The sequence below is a fragment of the Antennarius striatus genome, chromosome 24, assembly GCF_040054535.1.
Source record: "Antennarius striatus isolate MH-2024 chromosome 24, ASM4005453v1, whole genome shotgun sequence".
Taxonomy (NCBI): domain Eukaryota; kingdom Metazoa; phylum Chordata; class Actinopteri; order Lophiiformes; family Antennariidae; genus Antennarius; species Antennarius striatus.
In genome coordinates, this window is record NC_090799.1 from 2221264 (window position 1) to 2235538 (window position 14275).

Here is a 14275-nt window from a genome sequence, read left to right on the forward strand (position 1 = left end):
GTAAACTCAGAATGTCACTCGTTCATTCCCAATTTTTCCATTTTCCGCCCGCAGGCCCACTTTCCAGAGTTACTATCTACTTCCTGGTTGAGTGGAAGTAATATCTCCAATAATTATAAACTTGCTAGTACACTTAATAAAAAATCTTTATGATTTTCCCAAGCCACCACTTGTTAGAATAAAAAATGTCAAACCTTAGATCGACCCAGTTTCTCTCATCTCAACATCTACATGTTCATTCATGCTCCATATATTTTCATTTCTATGAATGGCAACGATACAAGTTGAAATAAATCTCCTAAATCCTTTAAATCCATACGTGTTTATATGATAGCTGCGATCCAGTATCTGCGCTTTTGCACGTTTGCGTCAGTACCTTCTTTTAAAACATAAAACTACTTCCAGATTATAATCCCCGAATTAAACGTGCAAGCGCGATATTTTTCCCTGTGTCTTATATGTGATACTCTGAGACGTAACACATCCGGTCCCATGCGTGCACGGTGTGTGATGTATGCATATGAGGATGAACGTCGAGCCGCATGCATACATGCAACACATTAAAAGGGAAGTCTGCACGCATTTGTTCATGCAGCTCAATATCACCCACTTCCCTTCATTCACTGCTCACACACACACACACACACACACACACACACACACACACACACACACACAAACGGCATCGTAAAATGTAGGCGATCTGTCACAAATCACTGAAAATATGTTTTACTCCTCGCAGGTAGTTCTGCAGCCTCCGTATCTGTATAAATGCACACACTGGATTGCTTTAGCCTATGTGTGCAGATAAGTGTGCACTGCCAGTAATAATCTGTCGGCTGTCATCAGCGTCAGTGGTGATGCTGCCCAACCCCACTGGGATACCACACACTGACACACACACACACACACACACACACTGACACACACACACGTGCTTCGAATCCCGGAAGGCACGAGAGATGAGCGACGCAGCTGCTTGGGAGTCTCGATGAAGGCCGGGAATCACCGAGGGTTACCCTCTGCTACTGCAGTATGCATGTGTGTGTGTGTGTGTGTGTGTGTGAAAGCCCTCTCAAGGAGAAAAACATTTAGACTTTCCCAGCCTGCCTTGCTTTTTTTTTTTTTTCTTAGTTTTTTTTGTTGTTGTTGTTGTTGTTGTTGCTTTCCTTGCATTTTCTCTTTACAAAAAACCTTGACCTGATGGTGTTGCGTGAAAAAAATTGCAAACTAGAATCAAGGATCGTAATTTTGTTTTTTGCCCTAAAACCATGGATTCGCTCCTCATAAATAAAAATGGTCTTGCAGACCTGATTTTTTTTATTATTGTGTTGGCCAATATTCAACCCAGGGGAGGGGGTTGGGGGGGGGTAACATAGTGCCAAGGTCACATCTGCAAGACAGTTCCTCTCAGAAGTATTTGCAGCTAGAAATTAGGATTACTGTGCTAGCGTGCTAACGTTTGCAGGATTTCTAGGACTGATCATCGCTCATCATCTCAAATCTGGCCAGAATGACTCATTGGGCCGTGTTTCGTAATTCACACCTATATTCTCAGATTAAACAGCGGCAGGTTTCATTGTTAGTTTGCCAGTTCTACTCACAACACGGTGAATTGTTTTACACCTCAGACAAGCTTCTGAGACCTTGGAGGTGATATTTTGTTTTCCTGCAGGGTGTGTGTGTGTGTGTGTGTGTGTGTGTGTGCACGTCGCCACGTCGGCTGCGAAAATTAATTTCCGCAAAGCCCGTTGTTCTCAGTTTGTGCAGGAATGGAAAAAGTCAGATAAAGAGGAATACACTGGCGGATTCATGTCGACCCATTTTAAAAAAAAAATTATTTCAGCATGTATTGAATTGTGAATCAATAAAAAGGAAGGGAAGAAAATGATCTGTAAAGTCACATGATTCCCATCACGTCAGACTCAAACTGGGATTTTTTTACAGTGGAATGATGGAGCTGATAGATTTGCAGGCCACAAACTTTGCTTTTTCATATGCAAATAACCTTGACTGATTTTAAATAGTTCATAATGAGCTAATTGAAAACACTTGAGCCAATCAGACTCCTGTTCCCTAAGCCACTCCCACAATCTCCCCCCCGCTGAGCTCAAGCCACACCCCTAGGAAGTCCATAATCGCTTCTTTTTTAATTTTTTTTTTGTTCTTGATTTTTTGCATTACTGCTGGATCTGCCAGAGTTTATGTGGTTCCACCAATGAGGACGTCCCGCCAACAATCCCAGCTGCTTTTTTTTGTTGTTTTTTTTGTTATATCAGAAACCCTGAATCCGTTTATTCACCAGAACAACCCACAAGGATGCATTTGTTTTACTGGTAGAAAAGGACGCAAAGCGTGGTTTTTGCTCATCGACCACCAGCATCCTTCTCATGAATTCACAGTGAGAGATTTTATGTTAATTTGCGCTTTGAAAGTCCGTTCCGAGCTTCTTTTTTCAATCTGGCGAGGAGGGGCGGGGGGCTCTCTATAGAGATCGACTAACCCTCTTCATCACCTCGACAAACGTGATCTTTGATTGGAGCGTGTAAACCCCCGCTCAGCCACCCGCTGCTGCTGATGAAGTCCAAAAAAGGTCCTCACAAACCCCTCTTCTCCCCTGGAAAATAAAAGTTTAAATGAATGTATACTTCATGATGGTTGGAGTGTGAGGTCTCCGAGGTGGAGCTCTATGACACCAATAAGACAGACTGTCGCTCCGTAATGAGCTCAGAAACTGCATCCCACTCTCTGGTTCTCTGGTGTGCTGGAAGGTAACAGGCCTCACACTATTTTATTTTATTTTTTTACCCAGAACTGAAAATACTTTTTTGGTTCTGTTCAGGCAAGAAGACTGGACTTTCATTTTCTGGTGGCGATTCTGCTCCTTTTTTGTGTGTGTGTGTGTGTTTTCTCAACCAACATCCCTGATTATCATTTTGATTTATTTCCATGTGGATATTTCATGCAGGACAAACACAATCCTGCTGTTTACTGTCTTGTATTTCCAATAAGTCATTATTGCTTCGAGGGTTTAGCAGCGCCTAGTCAATTATCCTCAAGTGGACCTGACAGCATGCCTTAATATATAATAATACGGACGCTGGAATATTAAAGTCAATACCATTATTACCTATGATGAACGGCTCGATAATTATTCTGACTTCATATCATTCTTAAGTTTTTTTTTTTTTAACAGTGGGATCGACTTTAAAAAATCTCACGTTCTGCGTGAAACTTGGCATCCAAACAGAAGTAATTGTTTCCCGCAAAATGTTATTTATGGTTCTGAATCGTTCTCCAGTTTAAGAGAATTGAAGCCAAGCTCAAATCCTGACTACAATCTGTGGTTTTTCGGTCTGGTTCAGCCGGTTGCAGATCAGCAGCTGGTAGCGGCCGCCGGTGGAGTCCGGTGGGCGAATGAAAGCGGCGGCTTATGTTTTCATGATGCAATCTGAGCATGAAGTGTGTAAGCACACCATCAGCAGCCCGACAGTCTCTTTTATTTAGGTGTGTATTTACTCAGCGTGTTCGGCCCGTGGGTTCATGTGGTTGAATCCACCGCTTTTTGCTGTGCGAAATTTAATCTCTACAGGCATTGTCGGCAGCTACAACCCGTCATCTCCAGCGGAGCTGTAAAGTTTAGAAACAGTTGTAAACAAGTGGATTTTTCTTTAAAAATTCCTGCTGACATGATTGTAAATCTACAATATGTTCCATCATACTGATGCCGGACAAACAGCAAATGTAGAGTTGTGCTTTCTGTAAGGTAAAGGGGTTCCTTTCGGAACCAGAACACCCGAGACGGATTGAGATCCAATCATCCGGATCCTATTTGGAGGAAGTCCACGGCTGGATGTCCCCGGAGCCACATTATGTACCGAGATTTGGTTCCATTTGGGTCACTGTCACCCAAATCGTGTGTTTTTGGGCTGTCTGGTCCTAGGTGAACAATATTTGTGATTGTACTCCCATCAACAGTTGTCACCTTTGAAATATTAACTTAAACAGCTCCAGACGCCCTTAGAAAAACTCATTTGTGAGTTTGTGAATCTGTAAAATAACAAATTTTGCTGCCCTTTACCAAACATGTTTCCCTTTGTACCGCTAGTTCATTCCTTTTTCTTCACCGCGGATATTTATTTGTGGAAGCACCAACTCCACCTTTCCTTCATCCTCATTAGTCCCAGCAGACTCATCAGCCACCGCCACCACCACCATGGCTGGATGATATTTTGCCCCTTGGATTCACAAACTCCCTGAAGAATCTAAACACCCATGACTTTCTGAAAGTCATCACACACCATCTGCTCCAACAAATAATTGTCTTTAATCCTTTCGCTTGTCACTCCTGATTAAAAGTTCCAGGTGAGAACAGATGGACTTGTGGTCGGATCGATGACGGCGGACACGAAACGCCATGTCATTTTAGTGTCATTGATCTCCGATAAACTCATTGGCGACTCCTCTAGTTAACAGACAAACATAATGCGCCACTAGATGGTGACCATAAAGAGTTTTATCTAGAAAGTGGCTCCAAATGAGGCCAAAACTATTCCTACACCAACTGGCGCTGCTCTATATGTGCCACAATAGCCGCTCACACTTCTGTAAATGTCTTGTCAGATGAGACCTTGGCAACAATTTGTAACAATGCCAAATCCACAGACTTCCAGGGTATTCAGGGTCTGCAAACAAACTCACACTGTAAACTAAATTAATTGGCATTTTCTTTTTCCCCAAGCACCAAAAGCGGGGATTTGACAGAAACATGGAGTGCATCCAGTCACGGCATCGCGTCGCAAAAGGTTTCCAAATGACATTTTGATTTGCATGTTTCCTCCTGCCAACAGCAATGAGCAATTAAGGCATGTTGCACTCAAAGAAGGCAGGCGGTACACACACACACACACACACACACACACACACAAAAGAAGAAAAAAAAAATAAAATCACACATTGTGGCTCAACCCCCAGAAAAGATGTAATTAACACCTCCTCTCCCACCCCTTTGCTCGCCCCTCCTGGCTCTGGCTAAGCTCTCACTACACTATCAAATCAAAAATACCAGCATGTGTTATGTATGTGTGTGTGTGTGTGTGTGTGTGTGTGTGTGTGTGTGTGTGTGTTTTTCTTCTGTTCGACTTCACTAAATAAAGAAAACCCTTTTCTACACGAACAAGCCGGCAACACGGAACACGCTGCGGCTTTATGTTCCGTCCTGAGAATTTATTTATACTCAGGACAATCCTCCAGCTCTCATCCACGATCGCCAACACACACACACACACACACACACACGCACACACACACACACACGGGCGAAGGAAGGCCTCTCAGCCATTCCTGCCCCCTTTCCATTACACAGCGGCAACACGGTGCATTTGCTGATGCACTAGCCTTAATGGCAGAAGGTACACACACTCGCTGTGTTTCAAGAAGTTGCGCAAGAAGTCTTGTGGGGAATCAGGAGTTGAAACGAATCGACCCTAATGGAGAATCTGGACTGTCACTCCGTTTGACTCCCGTTTGATGCCGCCGTCTTGTGATGGAAATGCAGGCAATGCATTACAATGAGAAATTTCTCAGAAACCAAGGTAACCCATTTGCCGTGCGACCATGTGCTCCACTGCACTAATGGCATCTATATTTAGGTCCTTTGGTGCCCGTTCTGCCCCCTCCCTGAAGACACACTCTTAGGGTAAAATTTCTAGCTACAGGTTAAGACTTTTAAACAGTTAGTTAGAACTTGGACAACCGGTGGGGTGCAATCCAAGTACAGCGGTACCTCAGCGGACCCGTGACGTGTTCTGATAGTTTTACGTAAAGAGATCATAGAAAAGCGTGAAAAAGGGAAGCGTCTGGTTGATCTCGCCAAAGAATATGGATGTAGTGCATCTACAATCAACATGTTATTAAAACTCTGTTGTTCATGGTGAGATAGGAGCGCATGAACCAAAGAGGGCAAAAAAAACAACAGGGACAACTCATTTATTGTGTAATAATCTAATTGTAACATGTATTTATTACATGTTTTGATGCATTTCTATGCTTTATAAAACATCGCCTCCGTCTCATCTCCACTTTTTGCGATCTGTGATCAGCTGACCTACAGCGAACATTCTTTAAACTAAGCTGGGCGACCTAAAGGATGAATCCTTTGTAATGAACCGGCCTGGTTGCGCGTCTCGCTTTTATTCCAACCTACTTTGCCTGGGAATAAATTGCTCCAGATTAGTTATTAGTGACCAGCTTAGCGAGCTCATTACCTCTGATGGCTTCTTTTTTTTTTTTTTTTTTCCTTTTCAATTAAACTCTTTATTGAATGAAATGATGAACGGCCTCCAGAACAAAAATGCCAGGGGGGAGTAAACAGCACAGCGCAGAGAGAATAGAAAAACCCCCTATATCATTTGTTAGCAGATTTTGTCACTTAGAAGTTTTCCTTGAACAACTTCCATCTTGCTTACTCCCCCCCCACCCCCACCCCCTGCACTAACCTTTGGGAGCCGCTTCAGCTCGGAGCGCCGGCAGCATTGTCAGACTGAAATATATCACACAAGTCTCTCTTGGATTTCAGGTCTGAAAGCTGGTGTTTTGCAGTTGGTTAAACAATATCCTTTAGCACGGCAGATTTAAGTGTCGGGAATGAAATTTTAATAAGGAACATTAAAACCGTCCTCCATTCGGCCCCAGCCATTAAGCCAGACGTCAGTTTGATGCTCGCTCCATTTGTTTTGCCTCTGTGATGTGTGAGGCGGCTCGTTTGCTGGCGCTCAACTGGAGGATTCCCCCTTTTTTTATTTTTGAGAGGAAAGAAAAAGACATTTGAGGATGACTTCTGCTACTCTGATTTGATCTGGATTCAGATTCATTTATACACAAATAATTTGACGTACGCCTTCCTTCCTCTGCCCAGTTGGAGCCAATTGCGTCGAGTCTTTCAGGAAAACACGAGGGAGATAAAAATCACACATTTATTTCTATTTAATTATTTTTTTCTGAATTTAAAAAAAAAAAAAAAAGGCATACCTCCACCCCAAAATTGCTCAAAAGAAAGACTTAGCTCCCCATCAGCATCACGCTGCTCCCCAGGAAATGATTTCTGTATCACTCGTCATGCATGATGGAATTAAACCAGGGGGAGGGCAATCACAACAAATAGCAGCAAAAACATGTTGGATGAATGGGAAAACAACAAAAAAAAACAAAAAAACATGGCAGACAAACACAAAGAGCCACAAGAGGAAATGAAACCTGTCAGAGAATTGTCGGAGGAAGTCGCAGACAGACAGGTTGAGACTGTGGGCGAAGGGGAATCTGAAATTATCTTGTTTTTTCTTGGTTAAAATAAATAAATTAATGATAGTTAGCAGCAGATTCGACACTCAGACGTTGCATGTGTGCATCCATCTGCTCACAAGGTCGGTTTCTTTACTTTAAACTGAACTCCAGTGGCAAATTTTATCGAGATTAAGGGGGGGGGGATCCACCAAAAAAGGAGCAGTTTTGTAGATCCTGTGGAGATGAGAATCATAAATGATAGGAATCAGTATCTGAACATTTGGGTTTAGTCTAAAGTCGAAAAAATTCCTTGATTTAAGCCTGGAACTAAAATATGAACCAATAGATCTGCTGAAAGACGGTTAGATCCAGTCGTGCATCAGAAATTACCAAAATATCTCAACTGTTCTCCATCAAATCTGAAGTGCAATTCCAACACAGTCGAACGCCTTTTCAGCAAAACCGTCAACACTTGGGGATTTTTCTCCGTTTTGCTCTTACGTGACCTAACTTACTTCCATCGCCCCTAAAAACATCAGCAGTAAAAGTGTCAGGTTTGGGGTTCGGTCCTTGGAGCGGACAGAGGCACCAATTTCTCTACTGTCAGCTTCAATTGACCAGAATGCACCGGGATGACCCACACAGCCTTGAGAGAGTGGGGTGGGGGGTAAGTTTTCCAGAATTGCCTTGACTTCCCACACACAAAAGCTTTTTTGCCCCTGGTGCTACTAATACTGCTGCGTGTGCATGTAAAATTCATATCAGTGGTGAAAGAGTGAAATATTTGCAGCCTGTAGCTAAATTGTAGGATAGTGCTAAAATCACGCAAATTGGGCCAAAAAAATATCACCAGACCTACATTTTTAGTGAAGATTTCACATAATCCAGATTTCCATAAACCAGCAACACACACAAAAACACAACTGCTTTAATTACAGTCTTTTCTGTATCAATGACACTTAGAACCCCGGCCTGATTGCGCCTCTACATGATGAATGCTCCTGTCTGGCCTGCTCTTGTCTCAGCACCTCTATATACCGGCATCGCTATATACGAATAATTGGGATTTTGCTTGTGGATGAAATTATTTATTCCCTTAATGGCAGCGGGAGAGTTTAGTGGCTCCATTTAAGAGCTGCTCCAATCAATATTCTGATATTAAAGCGCTCGCGGGGACGAACCGACGGCATTAATTAGCACCTGAGAGCATCTTTAGCTCATCCTTTTGTTCACCTGTCGTTCTTGCATGTAGGGATCCAGCGTTTTTCCACCTATCCCTGGTCAGTTGGGTTCCTGCTGCCCCCAAAGGAAATCTTTCTTTTTAATAATTTTAATTTTATTTTTTTTGTATCTAAAAAGCTTCTTTGCATTGACCAATCAAGTCTCTGCTTCTAAACGGTGAATGCCTGTGAATGCCCCACAGGCAGCCAGTCAAATTGAATTTACAAAAGCAATTATAAGACATGTAAGGGGAAAAAAAAAAGCACCCGTTTTCCATCACAGCGATTTTACGCTGTCTGGCGTTTATTTATTCTCTATTGCTTACTTGTACGCAACTTAATGTGTTTTAATTTCATGAAATTGCATCTTTTATATTCCAAAATTCAACATTTGTTTGTTTTTTTTCTTTACGTTTCTGGCGGTTCAATGCCGGTCAATTCAAGTACACATCCGCCATAAGCATGAAAACAGATAATGCTCTAACAAATGAGCCCCTGCTGGGTTAAACGAGAGTATAAATGGCTGAAGCCGGCACATCCGTCACCTGTTTTATGAGCAGCTATGCACGGATAAGATCTTTTATCGACTAGACTTGCAATTGCTTTCAAAGTTGCGTCTGAAAGCTTCTTTCACCTGCCTTCAAGAATAAAGAAATAATGGCGCCGGCATGTTGTTTTGCATGCCTTTCTCGGCCGCCACTTCTTTTGTAGAGGAGATGAGGTTTATCCGTTGCGTCGTTTCGGCAAGTTGCCGTTCAGACATGCTTTTCTGCAAGCTGTCCACATCTGCAGGCTGGCTCTTATCTCCTTCATTCTGTCCCTCCTTCGCCATCCATCTCCTCCATCTTCACATCTATCAATCCCTTCACTTATCTCCCCCTTCCAACACCCTTGCCATCCTTTTCCCACCTGCGCTATGTCAGTTGCAGCATTCTTCCACTTTTTCTACACACACACACACACACACACACACACACACACCTTTCTGTCTCGCGGAGACACTTTCCATTCTTCAGCTTACAATTATAACGTAACAACGCACTAATTTGTAATTACCGAAACCGGCAATCTGTCAATCAAAAGGGGAAACTAGCTTTAAATGGTATGTTGAAAGTTTTGAAAGTGGATATCGGGTTAGAAATCTTTCGCACAGTTCTTTGAAGTCGACGAGCTGCCAATCAAATCTGTTTTTCACACACAGGTAGGAGCTGTTCCTGGACTCGAAGCAAGGCTTTATTGGAGCTGCTGTTCAGATGGAGGATACATATATAAATGAAAATCCCAGAGTGTTGCCTTTTTAAATAATTTAAAGGGATTTTGAGTCATGGCTGATTAAAATGAAGAAGAATCTGTTTGGATTAACCAATGAGAAGCCAAAACACTTTCTAAGTCTACATTTTTCGAAGGTCAAAATATTCCTTTGTTACGATGGAACCTGGCTGATGAAAAATGAAGTAAAAGCTATTTTTTAACATATTTTAGAGTAGCTACTAAAAAAAAAAAAACGATTTCTGTGAGGTCCGTACAAACGGGGAACCAAAACACGCATTGAAAGCCTGCAATTGATGCTGCAGCAACACCTCCCTCGACGAACACTGGATCGCATTATTGAGCGTGAGAACTCATGCAGGTTCCCCCCACACCTTCTCTCGCCCTCCCGTTCCAGTATAGATCATATTCACAGCCTCCATTCAAAATCAAGCGACGCTCGTACGGTCGTGATCGTGTTACATTTTCAAGCGCGGTGTCAAGTTTTCTCAGGTGGGGTGACCCCGCTGTCCTTCTCGGACGTCATCCTTTTGGATTCTGGGAAAATCATTAAATCACGCTTCTGAAGACCAAACAACAAAAATTGATCAGGACTAACTGCGTGGTTAATGTTGATTTACTCGAGGACTGAACCTTTTATGTGGGCCACATATTGAGCTACAATGAGCGAAAATGCTGCATCTCCCCTGGGGGGTCCAATCTGAAATATCTTTACATCTCCCATCTCCAGCCCATAAATATGGACAGGAGCGGTTTCTACCAACCAACCAAGAAGAATGAGGTGAAAGTGAAGAGAATTTGTACTTGTATTAGTAGAAAATTAAATTAAATTAAATTCAGATTACCAGTAATTTTATTCTCGATGCACGTAATCACTACACATCAAATCGGCCAATCAGTGAGCAAGGGCAAAAGTCATTTGCCGTATCAGAGATGAATGTGCAGATACAGTAGCATCAATAAAAGGAGTCTTTCAGTCTTTCAAGACAAGTCTTGACTAACCTGGGCCTCTAAAACCTGCTCTATTCATTATTGAAAGAACATCAATGTCTTATCCTGTTGGTGAATTTTATATGAGGATCCAAACCAGTCGAAAACACCTGACATTCCAACTCCCCCACCCCCACCATCGGATCAGAATAGTCCGTGTTCTCTGACAGCACTTAGAATTATAGATCATATGAATTATGGATTGAAGAGTCTAATGGGAACAAGGAAACATGTTGTTCTTTGTATCTGTTTGCAAAAGGTTCAGTCGGCTTTTGCAGGGGAAAAAAAAAAAAGACGGCATGGTAGAACAAGACTGCCCAAGAAACGGCTTTCCATTTAGTTTTCCTACTTTCAAGTTGAAATGACCAGATCTATCCTGCAACAACACTTCAAATGAGACTTGATTAAAATGATTCACTCAAGCGATTTAAAAGACAATGAAAAGTTTTGCTTTGACTGCAGCAATTTGAGTGTAATCAGTTCATATTGTAACACTTGTTAAATGATTGATAAGATGCATCCATCCATCAGTCTTTTTTTCTCTCATGCTAGTCTGGACCAACAGCGACATTTTCTGGCTCATCCAATGGGTATTCCATAAACGCAATAAACCATTCCAGCACATGTTTCAGATTATAGCTAATGACGCCAATAGAAACGTGTCATCAGCATAGAGCATGAGATTTTCTTTCCTAATCTGGAAATTTACAGTATAGAAACCATTATTCCCTAAATTCCCAGTTTGGGAAGAATATAGTAAATATCTTATCTTTACTCTGGTCATCCTCTCCAAGGAACCATCACCTTATCGCGGTGGAGAGGTTTGTGTGCCCTAAGGATCCTGGGAGCTATGTTGTTGGGAGTCTTGTACTCCTGGTAGGGTCACCCAAGGCAAACAGGTCTCAGGTGAAGGGCCAGACAAAGAATGGTTCAGAAGATCCCATGAAAAACGGAAAAGGGAATAATGTGACCCTGCCCGGAGGAAGCCCGGGGCCCACATCTGTAGCCAGGCCTGGACGGAGGGCCCGTCAGCAAGCGCCTGGTGGCCGGGTCTGCCACTGGGCCCGGCCGGGCTCAACCTGAAAAGGCAACGTGGATTCTTCCCATCCCTGTGGACCCACCACCCGCAGGTCAGACCGATGGGGTCGGGTGCGCTGCCATATGGGTGGCAGTGACGACAGGGGGTCACGACGGACCAGACCCGGGCGGCAGAAGTTGGCTTTGGGGACGTGGAATGTCACCTCACTGGCGGGGAAGGAGCCGGAGCTTGTGTTGGAGGTGGAAGGTTACCAGTTGGATCTGGTGGGGCTTACCTCCACGCATAGCCTCGGTTCTGGATCCAAACTCCTTGATAGGGGTTGGACCTTGTTTTACTCCGGAGTTGCGTCAGGCGTGAGGCGCAGGGCGGGTGTGGGGATACTCACAAGCCCCCGGCTGAGTGCCGCTGTATTGGAGTTTACCCCGGTGGATGAGAGGGTTGCTTCCCTACGCCTTAAGGCTGTGGGGGGGAAAACTCTAACTGTTATTTTTGCATATGCACCAAATATCAGTTCAGAGTATTTGGCCTTCTTGGGGTCGCTAAATGGGGTCCTTGAAGGGATCCCTGCAGGGTGCTCCATTGTTCTCCTGGGGGACTTCAATGTACACGTCGGCAATGATGGAGACACTTGGAGGGGCGTGATTGGGAGGAATGGCCTCCATGATCTGAACCCGAGCGGTGTTATGTTGTTGGACTTCTGTGCTAGTCACGGATTGTTCATAACTAACACCATGTTCGAACACAAGGATGCTCATAAGTGTACCTGGTACCAGAGCACCCTGGGTCGGAGGTCAATGATTGATCTTGTGATCGTATCATCTGATCTTCGACCGCGTGTTTTGGACACTCGGGTGAAGAGAGGGGCAGAGCTGTCAACTGATCACCACCTGGTGGTGAGTTGGATCCGTTGGCGGAGGAAACCTTTGGATAGACCTGGTAAGCCCAAACGAGTAGTGCGGGTGAACTGGGAATGTCTGGAGGAGGACTCTGTCCATGAGGCCTTCAATTCACACCTCCGAACGAGCTTCTCATGCATCCCTGTGGAGGCTGGGGGCATTGAACCTGAATGGTCGATGTTCAAAACTTCCATTGCTGAAGCTGCAGCTGAGAGCTGTGGTCTCAAGGTCTTGGGTGCCTCAAGGGGCGGTAACCCTCGAACACCGTGGTGGACCCCGGTGGTCAGGGAAGCCGTCCGACTGAAGAAGGAGGCCTTCAGGGGCATGTTGTCCCTGGGGACTCCTGAAGCAGTTGCAGGGTACCGACAGGCCAAGAGGACTGCAGCCTCGGCTGTGATGGAGGCAAAACAGAGGGTGTGGGTGGAGTTCGGAGAGGCCATGGAGAAGGACTATCGAACGGCACCAAAGTTGTTCTGGAGGACTGTCCGACACCTCAGGAGGGGGAAACAGGGAACCATCCAAGCTGTATACAGCAAAGATGGGACACTGTTGACCTCGACTGAGGAGGTTGTCGGTCGGTGGAAGGAACACTTTGAGGAACTCCTGAATCCAACTACCCCAACTGACCCGTCCTCTGTTGCAGAGGCTGATGGGGGATCACAGTCAATCTCTCGGGGCGAAGTCACCGAGGTAGTTAAACAACTTCACGGTGGCAAAGCCCCGGGTGTTGATGAGATTCGCCCGGAAATGCTGAAGGCTCTGGGTGTTGAGGGGTTGTCGTGGATGACACGCCTCCTTAACATTGCTTGGAAGTCTGGGACAGTGCCGAAAGAGTGGCAGACTGGGGTGGTGGTTCCTCTTTTTAAAAAGGGGGACCAGAGGGTGTGTGCCAACTACAGGGGCATCACACTCCTCAGCCTCCCTGGGAAAGTTTACTCCAAGGTGCTGGAAAGGAGGGTCCGGCCGATTGTCTAGGCTCAGATTGAGGAGGAACAATGTGGGTTCCGTCCTGGTCGTGGAACAACGGACCAGCTTTTTACTCTCACAGGGATCCTAGAGGGGGCTTGGGAGTATGCCCATCCAGTCTACATGTGTTTTGTGGACTTGGAGAAGGCATATGATCGAGTCCCCAGGGATATACTGTGGGAAGTACTGCGGGAGTACGGGGTGAGGGGGCCTCTCCTCAGGGCCATCCAATCCCTGTACGCCCAAAGTGAGAGCTGCGTTCGGGTTCTCGGCAGTAAGTCGGACTTGTTCCGAGTAGCTGTTGGCCGTCGCCAGGGCTGCGCTTTATCACCAATTCTGTTTGTGATTTTCATGGACAGGATATCGAGGCGTAGTCGTGGTGAGGAGGCTTTACAGTTTGGTGGCCTGAGGATTGCTTCGCTGCTTTTTGCAGATGATGTGGTCCTGTTTGCGTCATCAGCCTGTGACCTGCAGCGCTCACTGGTCCGGTTTGCAGCCGAGTGTGAAGCGGCGGGGATGAGGATTAGCACCTCCAAATCTGAGGCCATGGTCCTCAGCAGGAAACCGGTGGACTGCCTTCTCCAAGTGGGGAATGAGGTCCTTCCACAAGTGAA